The sequence below is a fragment of the Nomascus leucogenys genome, chromosome 17 (assembly GCF_006542625.1).
Source record: "Nomascus leucogenys isolate Asia chromosome 17, Asia_NLE_v1, whole genome shotgun sequence".
NCBI classification, from domain to species: domain Eukaryota; kingdom Metazoa; phylum Chordata; class Mammalia; order Primates; family Hylobatidae; genus Nomascus; species Nomascus leucogenys.
The window spans coordinates 18,277,263-18,290,111 of record NC_044397.1 but is presented as its reverse complement, the minus strand read 5'-3'; the positions used below and the strand labels follow the sequence as shown (position 1 = coordinate 18,290,111).

General features: G+C 37.6%; 1 protein-coding gene across 1 annotated transcript in view; it reads right to left on the bottom strand.

Moving 5' to 3' along the window:
- Positions 1–12,849, bottom strand: part of BAZ2B (bromodomain adjacent to zinc finger domain 2B) — a 321,145-nt gene that overhangs the window by 249,868 nt on the left and 58,428 nt on the right. The window contains exon 2 of the mRNA XM_030796599.1: positions 9,610–9,652. The gene's annotated coding sequence lies outside the window, so the exon portion shown is untranslated. The remainder of the gene's footprint in view (positions 1–9,609; positions 9,653–12,849) is intronic.

Here is a 12,849-nt window from a genome sequence, read left to right as displayed (position 1 = left end):
TTCCAAGTCTCAGTTTGGGCATCTGTAAAATGTAATGATATGTCTTTTAAAATTGTTAAAGGTTCAAATAAGTACCCAGCATCTTAAAAAATCAGTGGATAAATAAATATTAGCTTTGTTCTTCATTCCTCAACACGTGTCAAAATATATTTATTAAAAATATTTAATGATAGTTGAGTACAGTGGCTCACACCTGTAATTTCCATGCTTTGGGATGCCTAGGTGGAAGGACTGCTTGAGGCCAGGAGTTTGAGGTTCCAGTGAGCTATGATTGTGCCACTGTAGTCCAGCCTGGGTGACCGAGCAAGACCCTATTTCTAAAAATAAAAACATAACAACTCTTCATGCTAAAAACTCTCAATAAATTAGGTATTGATGGGACGTATCTCAAAATAATAAGAGCTATCTATGACAAACCCACAGCCAATATCATACTGAATGGGCAAAAACTGGAAGCATTCCCTTTGAAAACTGGCACAAGACAGGGATGCCCTCTCTCACTACTCCTATTCAACATAGTGTTGGAAGTTCTGGCCAGGGCAATTAGGCAGGAGAAGGAAATAAAGAGTATTCAATTAGGAAAAGAGGAAGTCAAATTGTCCCTGTTTGCAGATGACATGATTGTATATCTAGAAAACCCCATTGTCTCAGCCCAAAATCTCCTTAAGCTGATAAGCAACTTCAGCAAAGTCTCAGGATACAAAATCAATGTGTAAAAATCACAAGCATTCTTGTACACCAATCACAGACAAACAGAGAGCCAAATCATGAGTGAACTCCCATTCACAATTGCTTCAAAGAGAATAAAATACCTAGGAATCCAACTTACAAGGGATTTGAAGGACCTCTTCAAGGAGAACTACAAACCACTGCTCAATGAAATAAAAGAGGATACAAACAAATGGAAAAACATTCCATGTTCATGGGTTGGAAGAATCAGTATCGTGAAAATGGCCATACTTCCCAAAGTAATTTATAGATTCAATGCCATCCCCATCAAGCTACCAATGACTTTCTTCACAGAATTGGAAAAAACTACTTTAAAGTTCATATGGAACCAAAAAAGAGCCGGCATCGCCAAGTCAATCCTAAGCCAAAAGAACAAAGCTGAAGGCATCACGCTACCTGACTTCAAACTATACTACAAGGCTACAGTAACCAAAACAGCATGGTACTGGTACCAAAACAGAGATACAGATCAATAGAACAGAACAGAGCCCTCAGAAATAATGCCACATATTTACAACTATCTTATCTTTGACAAACCTGACAAAAACAAGAAATGGGGAAAGGATTCCCTATTTAATAAATGGTGCTGGGAAAACTGACTAGCCATATGTAGAAAGCTGAAACTGGATCCCTTCCTTACACCTTATACAAAAATTAATTCAAGATGGATTAAAGACTTAAATGTTAGACCTAAAACCATAAAAACCCTAGAAGAAAACCTAGGCAATACCATTCAGGACATAGGCATGAGCAAGGACTTCATGACTAAAACACCAAAAGTAATGGCAACAAAAGCCAAAATTGACAAATGGGATCTAATTAAACTAAAGAGCTTCTGCACAGCAAAAGAAACAACCATCAGAGTGAACAGGCAACCTACAAAGTGGGAGAAAATTTTCGCAACCTACTCATCTGACAAAGGGCTAATATCCAGAATCTACAATGAACTCAAACAATTTTACAAGAAAAAAACAAACAACCCCATCAAAAAGTAGGTGAAGGACATGAACAGACACTTCTCAAAAGAAGACATTTATGCAGCCAAAAAACACATGAAAAAATGCTCATCATCACTGGCCATCAAAGAAATGCAAATCAAAACCACAATGAGATACCATCTCACACCAGTTAGAATGGTGATCATTAAAAAGTCAGGAAACAACAGGTGCTGGAGAGGATGTGAAGAAATAGGAACACTTTTACACTGTTGGTGGGACTGTAAACTAGTTCAACCATTGTGGAAGTCAGTGTGGTGATTCCTCAGGGATCTAGAACTAGAAATACCATTTGACCCAGCCATCCCATTACTGGGTATATACCCAAAGGACTATAAATCATGCTGCTATAAAGACACATGCACACGTATGTTTATTGTGGCACTATTCACAATAGCAAAGAGTTGGAACCAACCCAAATGTCCAACAACGATAGACTGGATTAAGAAAATGTGGCACATATACACCATGGAATACTATGCAGCCATAAAAAATGATGAGTTCATGTCCTTTGTAGGGACATGGATGAAAATGGAAATCATCATTCTCAGTAAACTATCTCAAGGTCAAAAAACCAAACACTGCATGTTCTCACTCATAGGTGGGAATTGAACAATGAGAACACATGGACACAGGAAGGGGAACATCACACTCCGGGGACTGTTGTGGGGTGGGGAGAAGGGGGAGGGATAGCATTAGGAGATACATCTAATGTTAAATGATGAGTTAATGGGTGCAGCACACCAACATGGCACATGGATACATATGTAACAAACCTACACATTGTGCACATGTACCCTAAAACTTAAAGTACAATAAACAACAACAACAACAACAAAATAAAAACATAACAAAAAAAGCCCACTAAAATTTAATGGAAAAGCAATAAATAATGTTAAATTTACATTAAAATAACTCATCACTAGGTATCTAGCACTTACCAAAGTTTTTAGTTTATAAATTCCTGTAAGAGCTGACCATTAGGCTCATTTACTTCCTCAAATGTTAGATTTCAACAATATTAAACTAAGGCCAGGCGTGGTGGCTCATGCCTGTAATCCCAGCACTTATGAGAGGCTGAGGCAGGCAGATTAGTTGAGGTCAAGAGTTCGAGACCAGCCTAAGCAACATGGCGAAACCTCATCTCTACTAAAAATACAAAAATTAGCCAGGCATGGTGGCATGTGCCTAAAACCCCAGCTACTCAGGAGGCTGAGGCAGGAGAACTGCTTGAACCCGGGAGGCGGAGGTTGCAGTGAGCTGAGATCACACCACTGCACACCAGCCTGGGCAACAGAGCGAGACTGTCTCAAAACAAACAAACAAACAAACAAACAAACAAACAAACAACTAAAACTAAAATATCTACATGTCTCTGAACATATGTTCTTTCAAGTCTATATGCCTATTTCCTCTTTCTAGATTCTCTTCTATATTATACTTCAAAAATCTAGACCACATGTCTCGCTCCTCTGCAAACGTTTCTTGATCCCCTGTGCTAGACAGAATGAATCATTTCCCTTTCCATTCTTCTCCTAAAACTTCCAGGGCTGTCTCATCTTTTGACTTCCCTGGGCTACACTGGATGAAGAGGGGTCGTGTTGAACCACACATAAAATACAGTAACACTAACGATAGCTGATGAGCTAAAAAATAAAAATCACAAAAAAAAATCTCATAATGTTTGATAAAGTTTCCAAATTTGTGTTAGGTTGCACTGATAGCTGTCCTGGGCTGCATGTGGCCCACAGGCCACAGGTTGGACAAGCTTGACTTAAACCATGGAGACAGTAGAGTTCAAATAAAACAAGTGAGCTGTTTAAAAAAAAAAAAAGACATTTTAACAATGGCATAAACTTTTTTTCTTTCTTCCTTTTTTTTTTTTTTTTGATATGGAGTCTTGCTGTGTAGCCCAGGCTGGAGTGCAGTGGTGCAATCTCAGCTCACTGCAACCTCTGCCTCCTGAGTTCAAGCAATTCTCCTGCCTCAGCCTCCTGGGTAGCCGGGACTACAGGCATGTGCCACCATGGCTGGCGAATTTTTGTATTTTTAATAGAGATGGGGTTTTGCCATGTTGGCCAAGCTGGTCTCAAAACTCCAGACAAGTGATCTGCCCACCTCTGCCTGATCCACCCACCTCAGCCTCCCAAAGTGCTGGGATTAAAAAAGGTGTAAGCCATCGCATCCGGCCACAATGGCATAAACATTCTTCGTCAAGCTATCTTGGTGTATCAGGATTAGTTTTGGCCATGAGTGACAGAAAGCCCAAAAGTGAATGGCTCATACAATACAGAATTTTATCTCTGTCATGTCAAAGAAGTCCAGGGATAGGCAGGCCAGTAGGAACAGTGTAACATCATGTTAGTAAGAATTTTCTTTCTTACTGCTGCTTTACCCATTCTCAGTATAGGGTTTCCACTCACAGTCCAATTATGCTCACAATTCAGCCAGAAAGGAGGAAGGGGCGAAAAAGAGGATGTGCACCCATTCCTTTAAGGATACATCCTGAAAGTTGCACACACTACTTCTGCCTATATATCTCTTGCCAAAATTTAGTCAGATTACTACACCTAGCTGCAAGGAAGACTGGGGAAATGATGTTTTTATTCTAGGTAGTGATATACTGGAAAAAAAGTTAGAAGAGCAGGAAAATCAGTATTAGGGACAACTATCAATCATTGCCATACTTGGTTATATTTTCTCTGTGGTAGGTACCTGACATTTTAAATTTACTAGCTAAGACCAGTATTTCTGACAGTATGTACACTATAAAGTTATACAGCAATTCCTTCTACATCTCAAAGTATTACTATTGGGAGAGATGTATCTCTACAAAATTTAAGTAATATTCATAATAAAATTACCAAGGAGAAAAATGAAAAAAAAATTTTTTTTGAGGCAAGGTCTTCCTCTGTAGCCTAGGCTGGGGTACAATGATACAATCTTGGCTTACTGCAGCCTTGAACTCCTGGACTCAAGCAATCCTCCCACCTCAGCTTCCCAAGTAGCTGGGACTACAGGCTTGAGCCACCATGCCTAGCTAATTTTGTTTATTATTTTGTAGAGACAAAGTCTCACTATATTGTCCAGGTTGGTCTTTAACTTCAGGGCTCAAGCAATCCCCCCTGCTGGGCTCCCAAAGTGCTGGTATTACAGGAGTGAGAGCCACTGTGCCCAGCCAAGAAATTTTAACAAAAACAGAAAAAGCCACTTTATTTAAAAGGTTGCCGGCCGGGCGCGGTGGCTCACGCCTGTAATCCCAGCACTTTGGGAAGCCGAGGTGGGCGGATCACGAGGTCAGGAGATCGAGACCATCCTGGCTAACATGGTGAAACCCCGTCTCTACTAAAAATACAAAAAATTAGCTGGGCGTGGTGGGGGGAACCTGTAGTCCCAGCTACTCAGGAGGCTGAGACAGGAGAATGGTGTGGACCTGGGAGGCGGAGCTTGCAGTGAGCCAAGACTGCGCCACTGCACTCCAGCCTGGATGACAGTGAGACTCAGACTCAAAAAAAAAAAAAAGTTGCCTTAGGACAGATTATTAAATATACAGTAAAATATTAAATAAGAATATCTGAAGATAAAATATAGCCACTATAATAATGAAATTACATATAAACAAAACTGCATGTAAATGCAACTGCAAAAATACACTCCGAGAAGACAGAGGATTAAGGGAGATTTAAGAAATAACCTCTGAATTATTTTATTATACTTTCTATAAATGCTGTTCAGACATCTTTAATCAAGTAAGAGCTGATCACAAAACAGAACAGTAAAAATTCTAATGGATAAAGCAAAGTCAGGTCAGTCCAAGTTCTCAAATCATGTAATTTTAGACAAGTAAGTTTACAGATATTGATGAGTATGATAAGGGTAAGAAAAATGTAGTATGTGCCATCTTTTGTGCTAAGTGCTTTATGAGCAATGTTTCATTTAATATTCCAGACATAATAATATTATCCTTACTCTAGAAAAGAAAAAATTGAGTCTTAGACTAAGAAATTGACTCATGATCACAACAGCTACAGAAGTAGCAGAACACAAACTAAAACAAAGGTTTTTCTAACCCGAAGTCCATGTCCTTAACCATTATGTGCACTACTTTCCCTCAAACTCTCTAGACCTTGGTTTTCTCACTCATGACCTAAGGGGAATGCAGAGTACTCTAAACTATTCTATAGTACATTTTGGTTTTTTAAGATGTTGCCATTCTAGTTGTCTGATTCTTTTTTCCTCAAATAAAAGAACATTATATTAATAGGTCTAATTGGCCTACTTGCTGAAAGTCAATAAAGTTATCACTAATATACATAATGTAGAAATCTATTTATTAAAACAGACAAAATGGCCGCAATTTGTAAGGTAAATTTGAATGTTTAGGATATATCACTGATCTTTATGGTAGATTTCATGCCCCTTGGTGTATCTGTAAGGCAGTAAGCCATAAAGTTCTATGAGGAAGAGGGAGGAAAGCTAATAAAAATTGAATTTAAATTTCATAATCCTTTTAAATTCAAATAATGCATCGTTTTATAGGTGAAGATACTGAGGCACAAAGAGGCTGACTTGCTAGAAGTCACATCACTAGCACACAGTGACGTTAGTACTCGAACTCTATTGGTTCTAAAATCTAAGCTCTTTTCTATCCACCCTGCTTCCTGTGGTTAAATTATATTAATATATTAATATGCTTATTTCAATTTTAATATAAGAACACTAAAGATACTAATTGATTTAGCACTTTCTGGTTTATTATGATTGCCAACAAACATTTGCTGAGTATAGTAAGAACATGTGTATTAAAATAAGTACCCTAAATACAATTATGTTATCAGTAACCCTGGAGTAATAAAAATTAAGCATTACCAAATTATTAGGAACAGAGAACAAGGATGATTAGGGAAAACCTGAGGGAGATGATTATATGTGGATATGGTATTAGAGAGAAAGTTTGATTTCACCAGAAGAAATTTTTTTAAGTGTGAAAAGAAAAACAATATTCTAGGTAAAGGGAATAACATGAATGTAAGTGTGGTGCCAAAACGTGTATCCAAGGTAGGGAACGTAGTCCACATTAGGTAGAGTGTACAGTTCTTATTCTTGAATAACAGTAAATATGCTGAAGACAGCCTGGGCACAGTTGCTCACTCCTGTAATCCCTGCACTTTGAGAGGCCAAGGCGGCTGGATCACTTGAGGTCAGGAGTTCGAGGCCAGCCTGGCCAACATGATAAAACTCTGTCTCTACTAAAAATACAAAAATTAGCTGGGCATGGTGGCGCGTGCCTGTAATCCCAGCTACTTGGGAGGCTGAGGCAGGAGAATCACCTGAACCCAGGAGACAGAGGTTGCAGCAAGCCAAGACTGCACCACTGCACTCCAGCCTGGGCAACAGAGTGAGACTCTGTCTCAAAAAAAAAAGAAAGAAAGAAAAGAAAATACGCTGAAGACAAACTGAGGAAGGATCTTAAATACCAAGTTAGAAGGTCTGGATTTTATCACATAGGAAATGAGAAGCCACCACACGTTTTCTAGTAGAGAAATAAAAGGAACCGAGCAATGCTTTAACCAGATTAAATTGGGAGTTGTGTACAAGTTTCAGTGGAATTGATAATGGCCAGGAAGAAGGGAGATCAGTTAAAAGGTTTTGACATTTATATAGATTGTGACATCAAAGAAAAAAACAGAAATTCTCCTGACTTCTGAAAATTTTGATTAAAACATATATAAAGTATATATTATATAATATATAAATAGCTACTACACTTCAGCTCTGAAACAACCCATAATATAATCTCCCTCTCTAACCATAACATTTTACCTTTAGTTCTTACTATGTCATCTCATTATACCAGTTTATGTATCTGTGACTAGTCTCCTGACCTCTCTACTTCCTTTGGATAAATCAGCCCTTTCCTGGCCTCATTTTATTCCAGCCACATGGTAAACATATATTTGAACTACTCTCTCACTAGCACTCTGAACCTGAATCAGTGTTGAAATCTACCCTCTTTTCTTAACTCAAAGGGCTGGCAAAAGCCTCACAACAGTGTCATAATAAACTTAAGGTTTCTAGTATCAGTCACTTATGAACCTCTCAAATGAACACTTCTTACTCTTTAACTGATATTTAACATCTAATAATATTAAATATCACCTCTCTTCCTGAAATTCTTGGATTTAGATCAGTTGCAATTAATTACTCTCTTAATATTACCCTAAAAATAAACTGTGGGAAAAAAAATTTTAAATAAAAATAAGCTGTGGGAGTCAGCATTTTTAAATTTTAAAAAAAGGTTTCATTTAATGCTAATGTTAACTTCCTTGATTGTAAAGCACTAGATGCTAAACAGAAGGTTTCTATAGAAATATGTCAATATTTTATTATAAAATATTCAGTTAGGGCAATAAAGTTCTAATTAAGAAAAAACAAACAAGGAAAGCTACAAATCAAAGAAAGCTAAAATGCTGCCTTAGGAAAATGAATAAAATATGCTATGAATTAGTAGACAAAATTATGATGATAAAGCCTTTAAAAATAAATAAAATTTCTCTCTAGCCTCTGCAAAATGTTAAACTTAACAAATGAACCAGTTTTCAAAAAAAAAGATTGAACATAAATACAAACGATCGATATGTGAATTTATACTTCTAGTAATTAATGCTTCTGGATTTAATGAGTTAAATTAAAACAATTAAAACAGAGTTGAAGAAGCAGGATCATGGAGTAAATAATTTAGTAGAAATTTATTTATCTGTTATTTAAGAGAATTTTTCAAACATGATACAAAGTTCATGATTGTAATTCAGATTTTATCACTTAGAATTTTCTAATGTGGATAAAGGCCCTGGTAAAGTTTTTCTTTAGGTAATATATGTCCTTACACACAACAGAAATTAACACTTAAAATAAAATTAAAAAGCATCAGTTACTTAAGAGAACCATCCTTTATCAAAAAACTCTCCATATCTGGAAGACTCTACAAATCCTATAAATATCAATAAAAAATTTAAGCAAGATGCCTAAAAACTCTACCAAGGCTATATATATGTGGTATGTGGTGTATGTGGGTGTGTGCGTGGGTGTGTGTTTGTGTGTATATATATATATATATATACAAACTATATATATATAAATATATATATATATATACACATAATTTTTTTTTTTTTTTTTTTTTTTTTTTTTTTAGAGATGGAGTCTTTCTATTGCCCAGGTTGGAGGGCACTGGCACAATCTCAGCTCACTGCAACCTCAACCTCCTGGGTTCAAGTGATTCTCCTGCTTCAGCCTCCCGAGTAGCTGGGATTACAGGTGTGTGCCACCATGCCCAGCTATTTTTGTATTTTTAGTAGAGACGGGGTTTTGCCATGTTGGCCAGGCTAGTCTCGAACTCCTGACCTCAGGTGATCCACCCACCTCGGCCTCCCAAAGTGCTGGGATTACAGGCGTGAGCCACTGCGCCCAGCCTACCAAGGCTACATTTTCATACTCTTTCCTTAATAATTCATTACAATCTCAAGTAATTTACTTTTATATATATTTCTGAATGTGGAATCACCTTAACCTTTCTGTCATTTTCTGGTAAAAATAAAAACTCAAAAAAGATGACGTTCAGAATTTAATATATTTAGGCCTATAATTTCAGTTGTAAATTAAAAGTAATTTTCATTTTAAATGTTTTTTAAATCATTTAAAGCAATATTTTAAAAGTATTTGAATAACTAGCTACAAGTATAAGATATGATTCATTTAAAATGTTAACATTCAACTGGCTAGCAAAAGAAATAATAATTTCAAATTATATATGTTTTCTAAGTCAATTCTCATTCTCAGAGAAAACCAAACTTCCTTAAAAGCTTAACTATCATTTTGGTCTTACTGTGATCAATGTGGTCAATCTTGTGACATCACTGTTGGGAAACCTGCAATAGGAAAACAAGAATTAGCAATCAGCCGAAACATACTTAAGAAATTTCAGAAACTAAAAAGTTTGCTTAAAATTTGTGTCTTTCTTGATGCTGTAAGTCATATTGAAATTAACCTATAGTATCAGGGTCCATATAATCAGTATGACAAAAATAAGCATAAAAGGACTGGAGTTTATTTATAGATCATTATTTATTATAGTATGGCAGATCATGTTTTTGTTTATAATCACCAACACCCTAGGGTGAACATAACATATTAAAAAATAAGCTGTAGGACATTTGGGTTACAAGTTTTATTTGTCTTCAAATTATGTACTCAGAAGAGAAAAACAATGTCTTAAGTATGTCACAAACTGAAGACAATTAGGTATTATTTATAAATACTTTTCTGTCTATGATTATCAGTACAGATTAGAACCAAAATGTCATCTACTTAATACTGGAGACATTACCACATGTTAATATTTATGAATAGTGACAAAATTATCAAAAGATTGAAAATATTACTGGGAATAATTCAGAAGAGGAAAAAACTATTTTTTAAGCTATAAATGGCTTCAAGTTTATCCTTGTGAAATCTTAATTTTTGGAATTTTTTTGTTGTTTTTTTGAGACAGGGTCTCACTCTCACCCAGGCTGGAGTGCAATGGTGCAATCTTGGTTCACTGCAACCTCTGCCTCATGGGTTCAACTGATTCTTGTGCCTCAGCCTCCTGTGTAGATGGGACTACAAGTGTGCACCACCATACCCAGCTAACTTTTTGTATTTTTTGTAGAGACACGGTTTTGCTATGTTGGCCAGCCTGGTCTCAAACTCCTGGCCTCAAGTGATCCACCTACTATGACCTCCCAAAGTACTGGGATTACAGGCATGATACACCGGACCCAGCCTGGAAATTTCTTTATTAACAAGGTCTAATTTGAGATGAGCCCTTAAACATTTAGTGTTGGTTATGGCATTTTAAGGTCCATAATGGGCTTTCATGTATTATTTCATCAGATCCTCATAACGATTCCTTCAAAGGGGCAGGAAAGAGATATTCCTTATTATAGACTCCAGGAAAACAGAATTTAGAAGTGATACGTGACTTGCCTAAGCACAAAGAACTGAATTTTTCCTGGTTTCTCTTTTACCTCAGACCTTTCACCTAGTCCGTCCTACCAACTACTCTTCCTCACTCTATCCTTAATTTTACCTTACTAGTTCATGATTACTGGCTCTCCTACATTACCATTATAGCCTCCCTACTTCTATTCTTTTTTTTTTTTTCCTGCCTCAGCCTCCTGAGTAGCTGGGGACTACAGGTGTGTGTCACTACACCTGGCTAATTAATTTTTTTTTTTTTTTTTTTTGGAGAGACGGGGTCTCACCATGTTGCCCAGGCTGGTCTCAAACTCCCGGTCTCAAGTACCTACCTCTGTTCTTAAAGCAAGTTAATCAGATCACATCATTCCCTTACTCAAAACTGTACAATGGCTTTAGCAGCTCTTAGAATAAAACCCACAATACTTATTATCATGACCTCTTAGGCCCTTTGTTACCTGGTGCCCTGACTGCATTTCCTGCTTCTACCATGTTCCAGTCACAATCGCCCTTTTGATAATCCTCAAACATATCAAATTTGTTCCACTTCAGGGCCTTGACACTTGCTCTTCCCTCTGCCTGGAGCAATTGTTCTCCATATCTTCACAGGACTGGTTTTCTCACTTCAATCGGGTCTCATAACAAACACCACCTCCTCAGAGAGGCCTTCCTTTACCAACAGAGGCTGCTGTTAGCTTTAACGCAATGAAGGAAGATCACTGGAGCACAAGTTTAGTACCTGGAACCCAATAGCTAATTAGCTGCTGAATGAATGAGTGAACAGGTATTTATCAAGTTCCTACTGCATCCAGCATTATGTCAAGAGCTACAAAGGATCCTAAAGAAAGTTTAAATAAAAACTCTTCAAGAATTACTATCTATTTAAATTAAATATGCCATAACAATTTAGTATACGTTTTTAAGTCACTGCAAGAAGCATTTGGGAAGCTTAAAAAAAAAAGCAAGGCAGGAGGTGATGGGAAAGCGGGGGTAGTGAAATAAAGGGGTACAATAATGAGGGTCTGGATAGTGAAGAAGAGGAAATGCAGAAGGAATGGGAAACCCAAATCTTAAATGGTGAAACCAGAAGGCTTCATGCTAAACTAAGTATTAGGAACAAGGATAGCAAAAGAGTGAAAGATTATTTCAAAGGTTCTCACTCACATAATGAAAGAAATCTGAAGTGGCAGGGTGGGGTGACTTTTGTTTAGAACAATAGGACAGGCCAGTGTCACCATAGGCCATTCAAATGAAGACGCTTCCCACCAGCAGGTAGAAATTTACTTATTTATTTATTTATTTTTTGAGACGGAGTTTTGCTCTTGTTGCCCAGGCTGGAGTACAATGGCGCGATCTCGGCTCACCGCAACCTCCGCCTCCCAGGTTCAAGCAATTCTCCCGCCTCAGCCTCCCGAGTAGCTGGGATTACAGGCATGCGTCACCATGCCTGGCTAATTTTTTTTGTATTTTTAGTAGAGACGGGGTTTCTCCATGTTGGTCAGGCTGGTCTTGAACTCCTGACCTCAGGTGATCCGCCCACCTCGGCCTCCCAAAGTGCTGGGATTACAAGCGTGAGCCACCGCGCCCGGCTCCAGCAGGTAGAAATTTAGAAGAGTCCAAGATTTGAAAATCAGTTATAGAAAAGTACAGTTCAAGCCAAGACTGTGGGCAAGTTCACCAAGGGAATATGAAGAAAAAAACAGAACAGCCAGCATAATTTGGCAGAGACCTATAAGTAGGGCCCATGGGAAATAAGAGAAGTGGAATTGCAGGGTTTTTTGTTTTGTTTAAGTTCAAGAAGTAGAGACTAGAAAATACAATGAACAAAGGCACATGAAGAAAGATTTCCAAAGAGGAAAACATGTTGAACAGTTTTAGAGGGGTAAAAGTGTTAAGAGGGGTAAAAGAAGATAAGACAGGAAACATTCTCTCTAAACTAACCTTCTCTACCCCTATCATACCAAATTAGATCAGAAGGTAGCTACATAGGCCAGGCGCGGGTGGTTCACGACTGTAATCCCAGCACTTTGGGAGGCTGAGGCAAGCAGATTGCTTGAGCCCATGAGTTCAAAACCATCCTGGGCAACATGGTGAAACCCTATCTCTA